Below are 16,878 nucleotides of genomic sequence, written 5' to 3'. Positions count from 1 at the left end.
TGAGCGAATGGGTAGATGACATACGGCTGAAGCCAAAACTTGAATTTCAAGGTAAATATCGGTACGATCCGTGAGTGTTTGTAGACTCTATTTTTTGGCAATGACTTGGGTACTCGCGTGTAAGCCCCATATATTCACCTTTGTGTAAGAGAATAAAAACCGCTGGGGATCGTGAGAACTATGGGCCATGGCTAGGCGCAGGCAGACGTCGTGCTAGTAAGCCTAGACTGTTAAGAAGTTTAGTGATATAATTAGATACAAATAATGAAGAGCTAGACTTGGCGCTATAAATAATTGCAACCTAGACTATTGTCTATCAGTTAACTTAAACCTGTTTAGGCTTTTGCCTTTAGGCCTACTCGGGACTCTCGAGCCAGCGGGGTAGAATCTGTCTAACGTTAGATCTTGTCTAGAATTATGGGCAAGAGTCCAGACTAGATCTAGACCTATTGACTTCTAGAACCCTACATCCTATATAATTTTCGGTTGTCGATAACTTCAGGCAAGCCTAAGTAAACCAAACGGAATACAAATCTAGGCGTTTCTAAATAAGGCTAAGCCGTATAAACTTAATTTACGTCGCCTGATGTAAACAACCAAAACTTCTTCTGTTTTAGGTCTAAGTAACCTTGCATAACATCACGCTAACGCCTAATATCATAATCTACAAAAGTGATTTTCAAATCATACTTTCGTGATATGATTATGAATCGGATGTTTGCCACCATCCATGGTTTGATCACTTTATCAAAAATCAAATTCAGAGTTCCAGGCCAAGATTGAATAATATGGTCAATCCAGTGCTGAACAATGAAGAAGTGAAAACAATATAAGAATTTAACGCATCTTGAAACATTTATTTAGCTGTAGTGTAGGCTGTAAAATGTTTGTCATAATAATATAGTATAGCTAGGAAGTGTATTCTAACTTTGGCAAGTAGTGCACCAAGCATTAAAAAAAAAAAAGGTTAGTGAATTATCAAAATTTTTGATCTGAACTTGTTTTCTAAAATGAACATTTTTTACGAATATGCAGTGATAGCCTAATTAAATAGAGAATCTAGTACAGCTGTAGTTTGTTTCGAAATCTGTGCATTTTTCATACCGTTGTATTTCACTTAATTGTCTCTAATTGTATATTTATCATGCGTCAGTGGTGTCTGGATTTCACACACTGCCGTGCAGCTAGCTTCCATTTCCATTTTTTTTTTCTGTTATTTGTGCACCCAACAGCTGCACAATGTTTTCCTGATCCTTCCTTTGAAGCTTTCATTGTAGATCAATATGTCTGAATCGCTCAATTTGTCCAAAAGAAAGGCATCAAAAGCCGCTGAATGACTTTTCCACAGTGAGTAAACAATCACAACATTAGCGCGGCGGTCGCCGCGCGGCGCAGCGGCCGCGCCCGGCTAACTATGCGCGATGGGTACGCTAGGCTGCTGAGCTGCAAGTGCAACTCGCTGGGTAGCTAGCTCGCTGGGAGCCCCCGTTGGCCCCCAGTTATGGCGACCGTTATAGCGCCGCTAGCGGCGGTAGGTGAATAGGTCATCGAAATTGAATCGGTCTATAGCGACCACCTGTCTACAACAGCCACTCTTTTCGTCTTTCTTGGGTGGCTGCTAAAGACAGGTTTGACTGTATGTATACATCAAACCATATTCATAGATACAATACGATATTTATGTTTTTCATGAATAGATAAATGGTTATGTGAGATATTAATGTCCCACAGTGATTATAGACTGAATTGCACAAAGAATGCCAACCTAAAAGAGATAACAATGATTCCAAAACGGGTATTCATATCAAATGAAAATATAATTTTGTTTGCATATGAAAATATTCATTAAAAACAGTAGGAAAACATAAAAAAAAAACCACAAGAACAAAACAAATTACTAAAATCTAGAGCTCTGTCTTAAACACGTGTCATCTTCATGCATTCTAATACTAATCCAACATATACTGATAGAGAACCAGCGGTATAAAGAACCTACAGAACAGCAGCATAAGTCTTAAAAAAAATGTTGTAAATAATCAAATCAAATCAAATCTTTCTAAATTAACTTCGATTTTAAACTATGGTGACATATTGAAACATTCACGAGTAAACCTTGCAAATAAGTGAATCAAATCTGACTATAAGGTCGCCTTCTCTTCGGAAATTCTAGCATGATAAACAAAACTGTTATACTGAAACACCTTTCACCATTGACAGCTATTGCTGACCATTGAAAACTGACCATTGAAATACCTTTCACCATGGACATTTACCATTGACCACTAGAACCTACCATTAAAATATATCTTTCACCATTTGCAGTTATCACTGACCACTGGAACCTACCAGTCAAGTAATTTTCACCATTGACAGTTATCACTGACCAACCAATCAAATACATTTAACCATTGACAGTGGTTACTACTGATCACTGGAAACCTCCTACTGAAATAACTTTTACCATTTAGAATTACCAGTAATCACTGCAAAGCTCGTTGAAACTCCTTTCACCACTACATGATACATGGACGCATGTCCACACTTTGTAATACTTGAAGTAAATCAATTTAGATCTTTAAACTTAGAGCATGGTCTTCTATACAAGTATGTTGTTAAGATACGGTTGAAGGGAAATCAATCTGACTGCATCAGTGAAAAAAAAAATTCTTAACATTATCACGCGCTTATGACTAAGGCCTTAGATAACGGGAGGCAAAATCCCACAGGTAGTGAAATGATCACAGTAACAAATACCACTGGCAATGCACTGGAAACCTACCACTGAAATCCCCTTAATAATTGAAAGTCATTACTGACCACTAGAAAACTACAAATGTACCATTCAAATAACAGTCACCATTGACTGTTACCACTAACCACTGATGGAAACCTTACCACTGAAGTACCCTTCACCATTGACAATTGAAGACGTGAATATAAGAGCGACCCAAGTCCAATTATTGGCCAAATTCAGTTTGACATGGGAAATTGTAGTTTAAGCATGGACTCATCTTTTATGATAAACCCTAATTATCCCGGAAGTGCCTAAACTGAATCAGTGAAATCATATATGAATGTAAGAATGACCCAAGTCCAGGACTTGGGTCATTTTTTGTTGGAATGTCAATTAGTTAGAATGGAAGCACAATAAAAGCAAAAGGATTTAGAGCAGCGGGGGAAAGGTACAAAAATTGCAAAAGAACCCAGTTCCTGCCATTTGAATAACACAAAATTATTGGGGAATTATGTGGAGAAATCCATGTTTTCAGTGCGCATGTTAGTATAGGCATATGTATGCTCTGAATTTAGGTGTAACTAGAAATGAAGCAATCAAACCATTTTAGAAGATGGAGAAACTAGTGAAATTACAACATTTTTACCTTACATTTGAACAAATGGCCAAACAGATTCAGAGAATTGATCTCTAGTAATACGTGTGTATAATAACTTTATGAATATACTTTCCCGCACTGCAGAGACACGGGGAAAATTGTGACATACTTGACCAATGACCTTCGACCCTTGACCTTAGGTATGTGCAACCCTGAGTTCATGGGCACAGCTTTATCCGCTTATTTATGCATGCGCAAAGTTTCAGCTGGGTACCTCTAAAGGTTCCTTAGTTATATCGTCCACATATTATTGCTTATAAGAGACAGATGGAAGCCAGTTCCACTCATTTAACACATACACATATGCACATTATATGCTCCATGCATACACACAGACGTGCACACACACAGATACACACACAGTCATGATGAGTTAGTATAATGATGGGGAACATTATACTATGGTAGACAACTGCAGTTTTTGTAGGCCATACGGACTAAAAGCTGAAAAGAAATAGCAAAACTCTCTTATCTATTGCTTTTACCATACCATTAATACAGCAGCCTATCCTTTATATGATTCAAAGAACGACCCAAGTCCATAGAATTATGATTAAAAAAAAACGACCCAAGTCCATCACACAAAATGACCTCTCCACAATTAATGTAAATGTTAATTGTGATAATAATATAATATGTACTAGTTCATATAATTATACAATGTTGCCTTCTCATCACAGTTAAGTAGAATATCATTGGACAAATGAAAAACATATGAAGTTTTTAAAAGTTTACTCGAAATGACCCTCCATGGACTTGGGTGGTTCTTATATTCAGATTCTCAATTGCCACTGACCACTGGAAACCTACTATTCAAATACCCTTCACCTTTGAGTTACCACTGACCACTGGACATCTACCATTCAAATAACCTCCATCCATGAATTACCACTGACAACTAGAAGTGTATCATCCATAGACCCTTCATCATAGAGTTACCACTGACCACTGAAAACCTACCATTCAAAGACCTTCACCATTTACAATTTACCTCTGACCACTGAAATACCTTTTAGTTTACAGTTTACCTATGACTGCTAGAAACCTACCATTCAAATGCCCTTCACCATTGGCAGTTACCACTGACCACTGGAAGCCTACCATTCAAATGCCCTTCACCATTGACAGTTACCACTGAGCACTGGAAGCCTACCATTCAAATACCCTTCACCATTGACAATTACCACTGAGCACTGGAAGCCTACCATTCAAAAACCGTTCACCTTTGGCAATTACCACTGACCACTGGAAACCTACCTCTCAAATACCATTCGTCATTGACAATTACCACTGACCACAGGAAGCCTACCTTTAAAATACCCTTCGCCATTGATAATTATCACTGACCACTGGAAACCTACCTTTCAAATACCCTTCGCCATTGACAGTTACCACTGACCACTGGAAGCTAGCCTAACATTCAAATACCGTTCACCTTTGGCAATTACCACTGACCACTGGAAACCTACCTTTCAAATACCATTCGCCATTGACATTTACCACTGACCACTGGAAACCTACCTTTCAGATTTGGTCATCCCACGGGACCGACACCCACGAGTCATACGGTCCACGAGACCGACATCAAGAATAGGTCCATGAGTCATGCAGCCCATGAGTTATACGGCTAACAAGTCATACAGCCCATGAGTTCGACAATACGCACAAAAGGCTCACGAGACCGACAGCACACAAAGAAGGCTCACGAGACCGACACTACGTAAAGAAGCCCACGAGACCGACAATAGGCAAAAAAGGCTCACGAGACCGACAGGATGAACAGCGCCATCTACATGTCAGTTTCCTGTACAGGGTGTTCCATGAAGGGGAAATTTACATACTGGCGGATGCAATTTCGTCACGCTATCGAGCAAGAGATTGTAACTAATTGAACAGAACCATCTCAACGACATCAATTGTGAACTAACTATGTATTTCTACACGTGTGGCTTTTTGAGGGCAGTTCTGTCACGCTACGGGGAGCGAAATTGTTGCCAATTTTTCTCTTTTTTTTACATGAAATTGTCCTCTTCACTACTTCATAGGGAACCCTCCAAAAAAAATATGAAAAAATAACAGAAAACAAGAACGATGTATGGTTTGATTTTAGATGCCATCGGCCTATTTTTAATAGGCTTTCCCAATTTGTGCCTGCTTAGAGTTCAATTTGTATTTTTTTTTCTGGAACTATAATGTATGACACTACAAAGGATGAAAATGTTTCACATCGCAGCGATTCACCTCAATTTGTGGCTTGCATTTGTAAAATTATTCTTCTCAAAACGGTACATTTTTTTTCATGAAATAGAATAGCTGTTTTCATGGATGCATCTTCTTTTTCCGAATCCTTAAAGCTACCATAATACACGATTCTGTGAATTTGTACTAAATCAGCACCTTTGCAGATGACTTCTCCCCTTCCATATCATGTAAAGCATGTGCGCACTGCAACATTGACCATTTTGTGAAGTATTTTCTTGTAAACTTCATTTAACACCTGGGTATTATTCTAGTTGGTTGATCTGAATGTCTACATCATCTTATTTTTTTTTTTCTAAGCAGGTGTATACAGGTATACGTTTAGTGGAAATGGAAACGAGGGTGTTTTGGCATTTTCGAAATCATTATTGAAACATATGCAATTTCACTGATTTTTTTTTATTTTTTCCCAAACACTCAAACACGCAAACACAATTACAAATCTTGAACAGTTCAGGGGGCGAGGGAGGGCAATTGACTGGGTAATCCCTTTATAGCAACTCTCCTTTTTCATCTCTCATATCTTCCTTATGCCATTATCTGGACACCCTATAAAATTAATTTGTCTATAGGTGGCGCTGTTCATCCTGTCGGTCTCGTGGGCCTTCTTTGCCCAGTGTCAGTGTCGTGAGCCTCTTTTGCCTATAAGTGTCGGTCTCGTGAACCTCTTTTGCCTAGTGTCAGTCTCGTGAGCCTCTTTTGCCTAGTGTCAGTCTCGTGAGCCTTGTAAGCGTAGTGTCGGTCTCGTGGGCTTTGTTTGCATAGTGTCCTGTCGGTCTCGTGAGCCTTTTGTGTGTAGTGTCGAACTCATGGGCTGTATAACTCGTGGGTTTATTTTACTTGATGTCGAACTCGTGGGCTTTATTCACTCAGTGTCGAACTCGTGGGCTGTATAACTAGTGGGCTGTATGACATGTAAGCTGTACGACTCGTGGGTTGTATGACTTGTGAGCTGTATGACTTGTGGGCTGTATGACTCGTGGGTGTCAGTCTCGTGACGTGCATCCCTTTCAAATACCCTTCGCCATTGACAGTTACTACTGACTACTGGAAGCCTACCATTCAAATACCCTTCACCATTGGCAGTTACCACTGGCACGTTTTGTTAACGATGTTCTAGAAACAGATGGAAAATTTCTTTCATATTTTGATTTTCAACGTAAATACAACGTACAAGTAAACTTCCTTCAATATTATGGTTTGTGTAATGTTATTCGATTTGGTTATAATAAAAATGTCATACCTAAGATTAAAGAACCTACATGTATTATCCCTGAAACATTGTTTTTAATACCGAAAGTGAAAAAAGGTTGTGCACATATCTACCAGGCTTTTTTGAAACATAAGACAAAGGAATGTAAAAGTCTTATAAAATGGAAAACAGGAGTTTGATTTTGACAATATCATTTGGAGTTTTTATTACCGAATTCCCTTTTATTCAACTGTCGATGTAAACATGAGATGGTTTCAGTTTAAGATGCTAAATAAAATTCTTTATATGAAAGACGCTTTATTGAGATTTAAATTAGTAACAGATAACTTATGTACTTTTTGTAATAACAGCGAAGAAACAATTATGCATATATTTTGTTCTTGTATATATTCAAACGAGATATGGTCAAAACTTGAGCTTTGGCTGTCCCGTAATGCTATTCATATTAAGCTTACAAATCAAAATAAATTATTTGGTTTTTATGGACGTAATAACAGTGCCCTCAATTGCATTATGATTATACTAAGGAAAGAAATTTTTACAGCCAAATGCAAAAATTGTTTGCCAGTTTTTGAACAAATCATGTCAGCGATAAAAAGTTATTATGATATGGAAAAGTATATATGTAAAACAAATCTGAAAGAAAAGAAATTTATGAAAAAGTGGTTACATTTTACTAAATGTTTCAGATTGCGTTTTCTTATGAAATGATTTGTCAGGTAATTTTCTGACACTTTGAAAAGAATTTGCAATTCATAATCGATTTTTGTAACTGTTTGCTGTTCTTATTGTATTTAGAATGACCAAGAATATCATGTGTTAAATCTGCATGTACATACATATCTGTTTTTGTATATATTTGTGTGTATGATATTATTTAATAAAGGAACCCTGTGGAAGGGGAAAAAAAGTTACCACTGGCCACTGGAAACTTACCATTGAGATACCCTTCAAAGTTACCACGCATCACTGCTCCCAAAAGTAAACAGGACCCTTAACCCCAAAACGTATTTCTTTGTAGAACTTATGAGACAAAGCGTCAACGTTGTTTTAAAAGGGCATTACTTATCATTTGCAGATGAAACAAAACCACAGCTTTAGTGCTTAATTAGTTCTAGGGATAGAAACAACCAGTGTAAACAATTTGTTCAGTATAATCAATGGTAAGTATTATTCATATGCAAAATGTGAATAATAGTTACAATGTTTCTAGACTAAACCGTCTACAGTTATGGTTTCGTGAGAAAAATAGTGATATCTCCTTATATACTTTACTGTGTAAATTTTATGTTTTAGGGTGTTTGTGATACAACCGACCTCCACATATGCATCAAATTTGATAACTCGAACACTTTTTAAATCACTGCTTCCAACGGTAAACAATACCTTTAACGTTTACACCAAGAATCATTGACTGCCATGGAAAGAAAAATATCACATTGACAATGAATAAACTCTCAACCAAGCATGGCTTAAAAGAAAGAACAATGACAACGAACAAAATATTCAGTATGTCACACATGTGAACATGGGGTATATCTCCATTACTTGATTACACTGAAGTCAAAATAGGTAGAATTCAAGCTCTTCATAGACCTTTCTGCAAATTCACCCCACTACATCATGCCTAAAGTGATTACATTATGAAGCAGCTAGATACGATATCACCTCCATTAATCAGAATCGCAGTAGAAGTGGAGACTTTCAAACCTCCCGGAGTGGATATCAAATTTTCTTATGCAATGCAGGAATATTACACGATGACATTTTTGAAGATTTCTGTGGCGGTACAGAACGTTGGATGGTGATAGGAGGCTTAACGGTGCACCACGTACTCTTTCTTGGGTATGTATGTGGCACTGCAAAAAGGGCCTACCCACTCCCAACGTTTCGGCAAGCATGTTCTTGTCGTATTCAAGAGAAGATGGCAAGAACATGCTTGTACTGAAGAACATGCTTGTACTAAAAGATTTAAGCAGTGAAAATTAATGTCGGCCTACTCTGAAGTTGGTATATGGGCAATTCCACGATAAAGTGGACATGACCATCAAATTTTTAAAATAGTCAAATCTCATTCATTTTGATATCAAATGAAAGCTTAAGGACTGAAGTTTTCATATCTGCCTTTGTTTTCAGAGTTTTAGGGTTGAACATCATTACAAATTCATCAAAGTGCAAGATTTTCTATGTGCTATGCTTGAGCGAACATCGCAAATACGATAATCAATAATGTCACGGTGTTACAGTAAAAATTGATGTTTTTAGAATTGTTTGAAAATTACAAACACAAAAGGAATCATTTTGATAGCCCAAATCATGACCACGTATAGCTACCATATACAAGTACGAAAATGATGGTAACTCATTTTGTTAATTAATTAATGCTGATTAAAATGTGTCACGGTGTTGCAGTAACTGTAACACTGTGACTGTAACACCGTGTGTCTTGCATTGCAATAACACAGGACACATACCGGATTACCAATAACTAACTGTTGAAGTGACCATCTGATTTCTCTGTCACATTTACTCAAAAGATAGAGGCTTTTCAAGGATTGTTCAGAACAGATGGGTCAAGCTACAATATCCACAAAGATTATCAATTGTACTTGTTGCCAGCATCATTCAATTTTAACCCTTTCTGTGCCACAATCTAGGACTGTGTTTACAATGCAGTGGGGTTTGATAGGCCAATCAACACTCAGAGCACATGGAGGGTTTAAATGGAAGCAGTCCACTCACGCTGCGGCACATACCAGCTTTAAACCTAGAGCAAACATTTCTGAAGGTTTTGAACTTTTAATTAAGGCAACAGTTTCAGTTGAGTCAATATCCTTTGTTTAATATTTTTATCGTAATTAACCCTTTTATCACATGGTTTGACTCTTCTTTTGTAGACTCAAATAGCAGAAAACAAGTTTTTGTCCACAATGCTTTCTTTACTCTGCAAACTGCAATAATAGCTACGCTTTCAACTTCATATAATGCCAAAGGTTCTGAGAAAAACGGGACCGGGAGACATACATGTAGTCATTGCTATACATAGTGTTGTATTATAATATGCAATCACCAGAATTTGGTCCATTTTCATTTTTAATTGTAAAAAGTGCTCTGTCTTTCAAGAACAAGTTGATGTAGGATTCTGTCATAGATTCCTTTTTTTTTTTTTAATCTTTTGAACAGCTGCTATAGTCTAATGGTGAATGCCATGGACTGACAATTTGCACGCAAACTGATGTTAGTATCCAAAAGGTATCACAGACTGGTCATTTGTCATGCTCTGTGCGTTAATCGCGCGTTTCAGTGTGTCCCTAACATGATAAACTGTCTGAAGTCTTGCTGCAGCTTCCCTGGTATCCTAAAGAATTAATTAGGGCATACTGGAGCTAGATGTGTCCGCCAAAAGTTAATCTCACTGGAACTACTTTCCTGTACATGGTGCTGTTCGCAATCTCACAAGTTTCACAATAAAAAGAGCCTCACTCACTGTAATTTATGTGTATGCATGGGAATTTGCTTTATAATCATTTTTATATGTTCATTTTCCAGTACATCTTACAAAACGAACAATGAGTGTGGTACATTTTGTACCACACAAGTTACTTAAATTCATTTTTTATTGTTACTGAAATTGCTACGTGTGTTCACGTGGCTTCGTGACCAAAGGTATTAAAATCAAAATTTCAAATTTGTATGTTATCTTTAAAGATACAAATTGCACTTTTAAAGAGTAGTTGTACATGTAAACCCTAAAAGTTCACTCAGAAATATTTAACAAGCTTTCAATGATGATAGAGGGAATTATGTCTCAAAACATGAGGTATATTTTACTAAAAGAGCAGTGTTCCTGACTGTAACGTGTACAAACGTATATGACATGTCACGGCGCTACAGTGCAAAGTTCTTCTTTATTTTGTTGTTTTTGTTAATCTGTTATGATTTCAAAGATTTTTTGTTTTACCTGGATGTGTTATACTGTGATGTCAAACATTCATCATGAATCATCATTTCATTCTACCTAAAGGAGAAACACTATGAGTTGTAAGAAAGACAACAAGTTTCTCTATAGGTTTTCTATACATATCTCAGAGGTCACGGCGTTACAGTCACGGTGTTACAGTGCACTTGTTTATAATCTATGTCATAGTTTTCCTGTCAATTGATTCTTTAATCAAATTTTACTTTGATATTATCATTGAGTCTCTAGTACATCCAATGAACAGATCCACTTATCAAAATGTTCATTAACTTCACAGACTTTGGCCAGTAAACAAAGTGCAAAAAAACCCATGTAGGCACCTACATGTTGCGTCACGGTGTTACAGTGGTAATTAATTATGCATAACTCATTTACCCAAGCAATTTTTCTTTCTTTTCTTTTCAAAGTTGCTTATGATGATATGCATAGATACACAAAAATTGTTCTCAAGTGTAACATTTTGTTTGTTCTTTACATTTGATGAGTGAAATTATACTCAAAAGTGTCACTGTGTTATCGTAGATTTGCCCCTATATGGCACTAAAGTAAACGGGTTGTATCGAGCATGCCTTGCGAAGCAACACACGAACAGATAGATAACGACAAAAATTAATAGTGCAGGATTGATACATTATGCTATAAAGGGAAATTGTAAGCATACTTATTGAAAAAAAAAAAGATCCTTGATGTTATTGACTGTGCGTTTCTTATATAACATGCAGCAAAATAAATTCTTACTGAAACTGATTTTATGTTGCCACGTTTTATTTGTTATGCTACATCTACTTGGTACTCTATTACAAGGTTTATGACCGGTGCTACGTACGGTTTGCTTAGATAACGGGTTTGTTTTAATTATCATTATTTCTGGAAATAGGCACGATATCTTTTGACTGTGTACTGTACCTATAAACATCCTGGTTAATATTAACATTTGCTTTATACTGAAGGTACGGTTAACTGAAGCTCATTCACAATCACATACAATATTACATTGCTGAACCCCATGAAGGCACAAGGAAACATTTCTTTGCTAGAGCTAGACTGATCTGCTATAAGAACAACAAAAGAAAACAAAATCGGCCCAAGGAATTTCATCAAACTCACTTGCCAACAGGAGGACTACAATAAGGAGACGCATGTTCATCAGCAGCTGCACTTGCGATGAAGATGGCGGCGCCACTGCTATGATTAACTCTTTATATGCCTTATTAAATGGGTTAGTCAAATACCGGTTAGTGATTGGCTAAACAGAGTCACGTGATGGAGGCAGTCACGTTATGTTCGCCCATGGGCAGAACATTTTTGTAATGTTCTCCCATGGGAAAACATTTTTACGTATCTAGACAAATGACAAACGATTGAACGATCATATTTTTCACGCAATCGATAGGATAAATTTGCCTATTCCATACAATGTGAAAAAGCAGATGACCGATTATTTCAATGCGTACGAAAGTGTGATTTGAACAAAGAGATTTGGTATAATCTCTTTGGATTTGAAGGACCCGCGCACAGTGAATCTGGCTCTGCGCGAGCGATCGAGTGCGTTGTGCTGGTACCTTGATACCTTGATGCAGTAATCCCTTGAAGCAGCTTGTACGTGGAGCTATACTGGGATGAACTCGAGCTGTGTGTCGTGAGGGGGTGTCATTCAGTGTACAATGTATGTACAAGTGTCTCACTATCATATAATAAAATGTGAGTATGGGTGGTTGACGTTGACGTATTTGACTAACCCATATAATATAACAGATGATGACTTTTGTTGTCGGGAACATGTACCAAACGTTGCACCCTCAGGGTTTAAAACGCTATTTCGGGAGGCTATAAGTTCCCCTCGACTTCGTCTCGGGACTTAAAACCTCCCTCAATAGTATTTCAAACCCTTCGGGTGGAACATTCGGTATGTTCCCTTCCCCGCCAGTCATCATCTATATAATGTGCCACATTCAGTTGACGGCGCGTGCAAACTTGCTCAAACGCACAAACCCGCCCAAACCGATCGATATATCGCCAAATCCCACAGTACACATGGTACAATAAAAGTGTTTCTCATGATTCTGTTCCTGTCATATGTAACTTGCAGAATATGTAGTGATTGACAAGCAAGCGGTGTTCCTGACTGGATTTGCGTGTAAATTCTAAGTTTCTGTCACTGTTTTGCATGCAGAAGTCATGCCTTAATTACAATAATGTACCTACTGGTAATTTGAAAGAAAAACAGTCATAGATTTGTCATACAATTTACATCAAAGCAAAGCTTGGCATATTTTCTCTACAAATTGCTCACTATTATGCATGTCCAGCTTGAGAAATCTATAGAAGTTGCATTAATTATTTGAAAAAGAGAATGCTCTTTCAAAGATCTTGCATGTCTACGTTGCTGTCTCAGAATAGTGTGGCACACAGGGGGTTTACACCATGGCAAATAATGAGTATAATGAATATTCAAAAGCACTGAACTACCCTACGCACTCTGACGGCGGTGAACCGAAAAGCGCTCTATTTTACAACAACAAAGAAAGAAAGAAACAAGCAAACAAAAACGCTTGCATATAAATGAGTCGAAACATGGCCTAGGAAATTCACAATTTGATCTCTAGATATTGTATGGTTTCAAGGGCAGACAATGTGGTAGAAACAAACAAGAGTTGAAAACGAGAGGAGAAAATAAGGGTAAAGCAATGCCATTTTATAACCAATTTTATGTCAATCAGATTTCTGCCTCTATAGAATGGTTTACCAAGTACCACTCCCCTGAATGATATTCTCGTTAGAGTTTACAACAAATGGTCAGATCCAGCAAAACTCAATGTCATACCGCTCCAAACGAGTTCATCGGTTTCACAGCAAAAGTGTATAGGGGCCTTGGCGCCTACTGTCATATTCGCAAACGGTACCCGTCTTAATTAATACAGTATGTGAAAAGCCTCGTTTTATATAGCAATACGCCATCTACATACGCGCCCACAATATCTGGGAAATACGGACGACTGTGCCAAACAAAATAATACTTTAAGAAGACAAGTAAAGAATAGTTTACGCAATACCAGTTTCATAGTTCTTGACTACGCTCCCGAGGCTCACGTGTTGTTGTTGTTGTTGTTGTTTTTGTTATGAGTACAGCATGGGAACATAGTAACGGATCTTCCATGTTGTCAGAATTATCAAATTTGTGTCTCTCTATCTATGATGTACAGTGCCCCTGCTAACTTTCATCTCTATTTCTCTATCATCGCAGCTCTTTCTCACACGCTACAGCAGATGCAAGAAAAGACAGATCCCCCCCCCCCCAACCTCCGGGCTGCCAAGTGAAAAGGCGATGTGCCATCATGTGTCTAGACCCACACAGTATGTTCTCGGCACTCTGTTATTCTCTCCATTGTGTTTTTACTGTAGGCGATGCCAGGAAAACACCACAAATGGGGGTTAAAAAAAAATCTCAGACTCTCCTCCACACGCCGCCACGCGACTTGATGCCAATGGCGATGCCAGGAAAACACCACGAATTGGGGTTAAAAAAAAAAATCTCAGACTCTCCTCCACACGCCGCCACGCGACTTGATGTCAATGATCCGCATTGTCGTTGGATCAACCCGCCCCTAAGCAAAAAGCAAGATCTGCTCCTGACACACGCCTGATCGGTCAAGCGCCGAACACGAACCAAGGAAGTAAAGATAAATGTGATGAATACAATCAATGTTACACAAGGAAGTAAAGATTTAGAAGAAATGGATATCTTCACCTTCTTTGGGAGTAATGGAGAAATCAGAAACACCCGATGTAGATAAAAGAGTTGAATTTGGCAAAACAAGAAAAGCCTTAAAACAGCTGAAGAACTACTGGCGGTCGTCAACCATGTATTTCAGAACAAAGATTAGGATCCTCAACACACTGCTTAAAGAGAAAATCCACCCCAAAAATAAACACTGAAAAAAAAAGAATCCGCAGAGAGCGTTCCAAAAAAAAGGCAAAAACTAGATAAGAAATAAGCAAGGTATGATCATTTTTTTTTTCCTGGAATCAATTTTTAACCAGTCTTTATGAATATTCAAATGAAGGAGTTGATGATTTCATGCCCTCGCAATTTTCATGTATGTTATATACAAAATCGAAAAAAAAAAGTTATTCTTAGCTAATACAGGTAGAAGCATCTTCCCATACCAAAATGTATCAGAGCTTACACCATGTGTGTGTGTGTTGTTGGTTTTTTTTTTCTTTTTTTTTTTTGGTGGTTTTAAGGCAAGTTTTACATTTATACAGCTGAGATATGACATTCTTGTCACTTCTGTATATATGAAATGAATAAGAAGTTATGAGAGCATGTTATTGTGAACTTGCTGATTGAATATCCTTAACGACTGGTCAAGAAGGATTAAACAAACCAATGAGATGCCAAAGCTTCACTATTTTTCATCCGTTTTTTATCTTTTTTGCACTGTTCTGCAGGGTTTTTTTTCTCTTTCCTATAAAATTATAACATTCTGGAGTGAATTTCTTTTTCAAACCTGCATATGTCTATACTTTCATATTGAGGACTAGAGTGCAGTAATTATGGTTAGATGAATGCAGACGTTTATCAACTCTTGCATATGGAGAACACTTAGAATACGCTTTTCAGATGTGATCAGCAATCAGGAGCTATTGGAAAGGACAATCCAGCAGCCCACTGAACAGGAAATACACAGAGACACTAGCGATGGTTACACACCCTCCGAAAACCAACTCAAAATATCACAAGGGAGCACACAACTGGAACCCACACGGCAAAAGGAAATGTAGCCGTCCGTCAAAGAAACACATGGTGAACGAGGCTGGATTCTAAACTGTACCTGGAGGAAAGTGGAGAGACTGGCACCAGACCAGCCTGTTTGGAGAAATCCTGTTGGTAGCCTAATGTCCCAAGAGGGATAGGTAAGTGAGCATCGTTGCATAGGTGGTTTCGCGTGGATGTACTACATAGTTATACTGAGTTTGAGTCAACAGTTTACTGTTCGTCTACATAATTATAGTATACACACGACAAATGTTTATGGGGGCAATGGACAGAATACTTCATGGGGTGAAAGATGAAAATGCAATAATAGACTGAATTGATCAATAATTATTCTCTTTCACCGAAAGGAATATTGTCATGGATGCATATTGCATGGATGAAAAAAAAAACAACAACACGTTCATTATTTGTTTGATATAACACCTAAAAGTCATCCTTGTCATTAGATGATCTATGAATTCAGACTCAAGAAAGAATGTGGGAGATCTGACTCTGAGATCGAGAGAGTGCTCACTGAGTGCTATACGCTAGCGCGCTCTTCGTTCATTTTTGATCGCAGTCATGCACACGGCAACGCCAATCAATCGCGTACCATCACCGGGCTTACGGCGTGCGTGCAATAGAGCAAATCGCATGGATCCACGATTGCACGGTATGAAATTAGGCCACAATTGCACGAATGATGACGTAATAGTGAAATGGTACAACCAATAAAATTATAACGATTTACATAACGCCTGAGGAGATCCTTGTCATTTGATTGGTTGTTTAACATTGATCATTCGGCCCATTTCACTATGACGTCATCATCCGTGCAATTGTGGCTCCATTTACCGTGCAATTTTGGATCCATACGATTTGCTCCATTGCACGCTCGCAGAGAGCCCGGCACATTACGCGCTTGCGTTTGCAGTGTGTGTATGCGACAGCGCGCCAGCGTAAAGCGCTCATGAGCACTGCACTCTCGCGATCTCAGTGTCTCTCTTGTTTCTAAATTAATAAAACAGCAAATGACATGGATCTATTTTAGGCGTTATATAAAACAAATAATAAATGTTTTTCATTCGTGTAATGGACAGAATATTTCATTCGGTGAAAGATGAAATGTTTGGTCCATTCAACTGCCCCTCGTTGAACGGATCATTTTATCTTTCACCTCATGAAATATTCTGTCCATTGCACTCATAAACATTCATTATTTGTATACTATCTAGGTGTTAAAGCCTTACCAAAAAGACATTATGAATCATCATGA

The sequence above is a fragment of the Diadema setosum genome, chromosome 6, assembly GCF_964275005.1.
Source record: "Diadema setosum chromosome 6, eeDiaSeto1, whole genome shotgun sequence".
NCBI lineage: Eukaryota > Metazoa > Echinodermata > Echinoidea > Diadematoida > Diadematidae > Diadema > Diadema setosum.
This window is presented reverse-complemented; position numbering follows the sequence as displayed.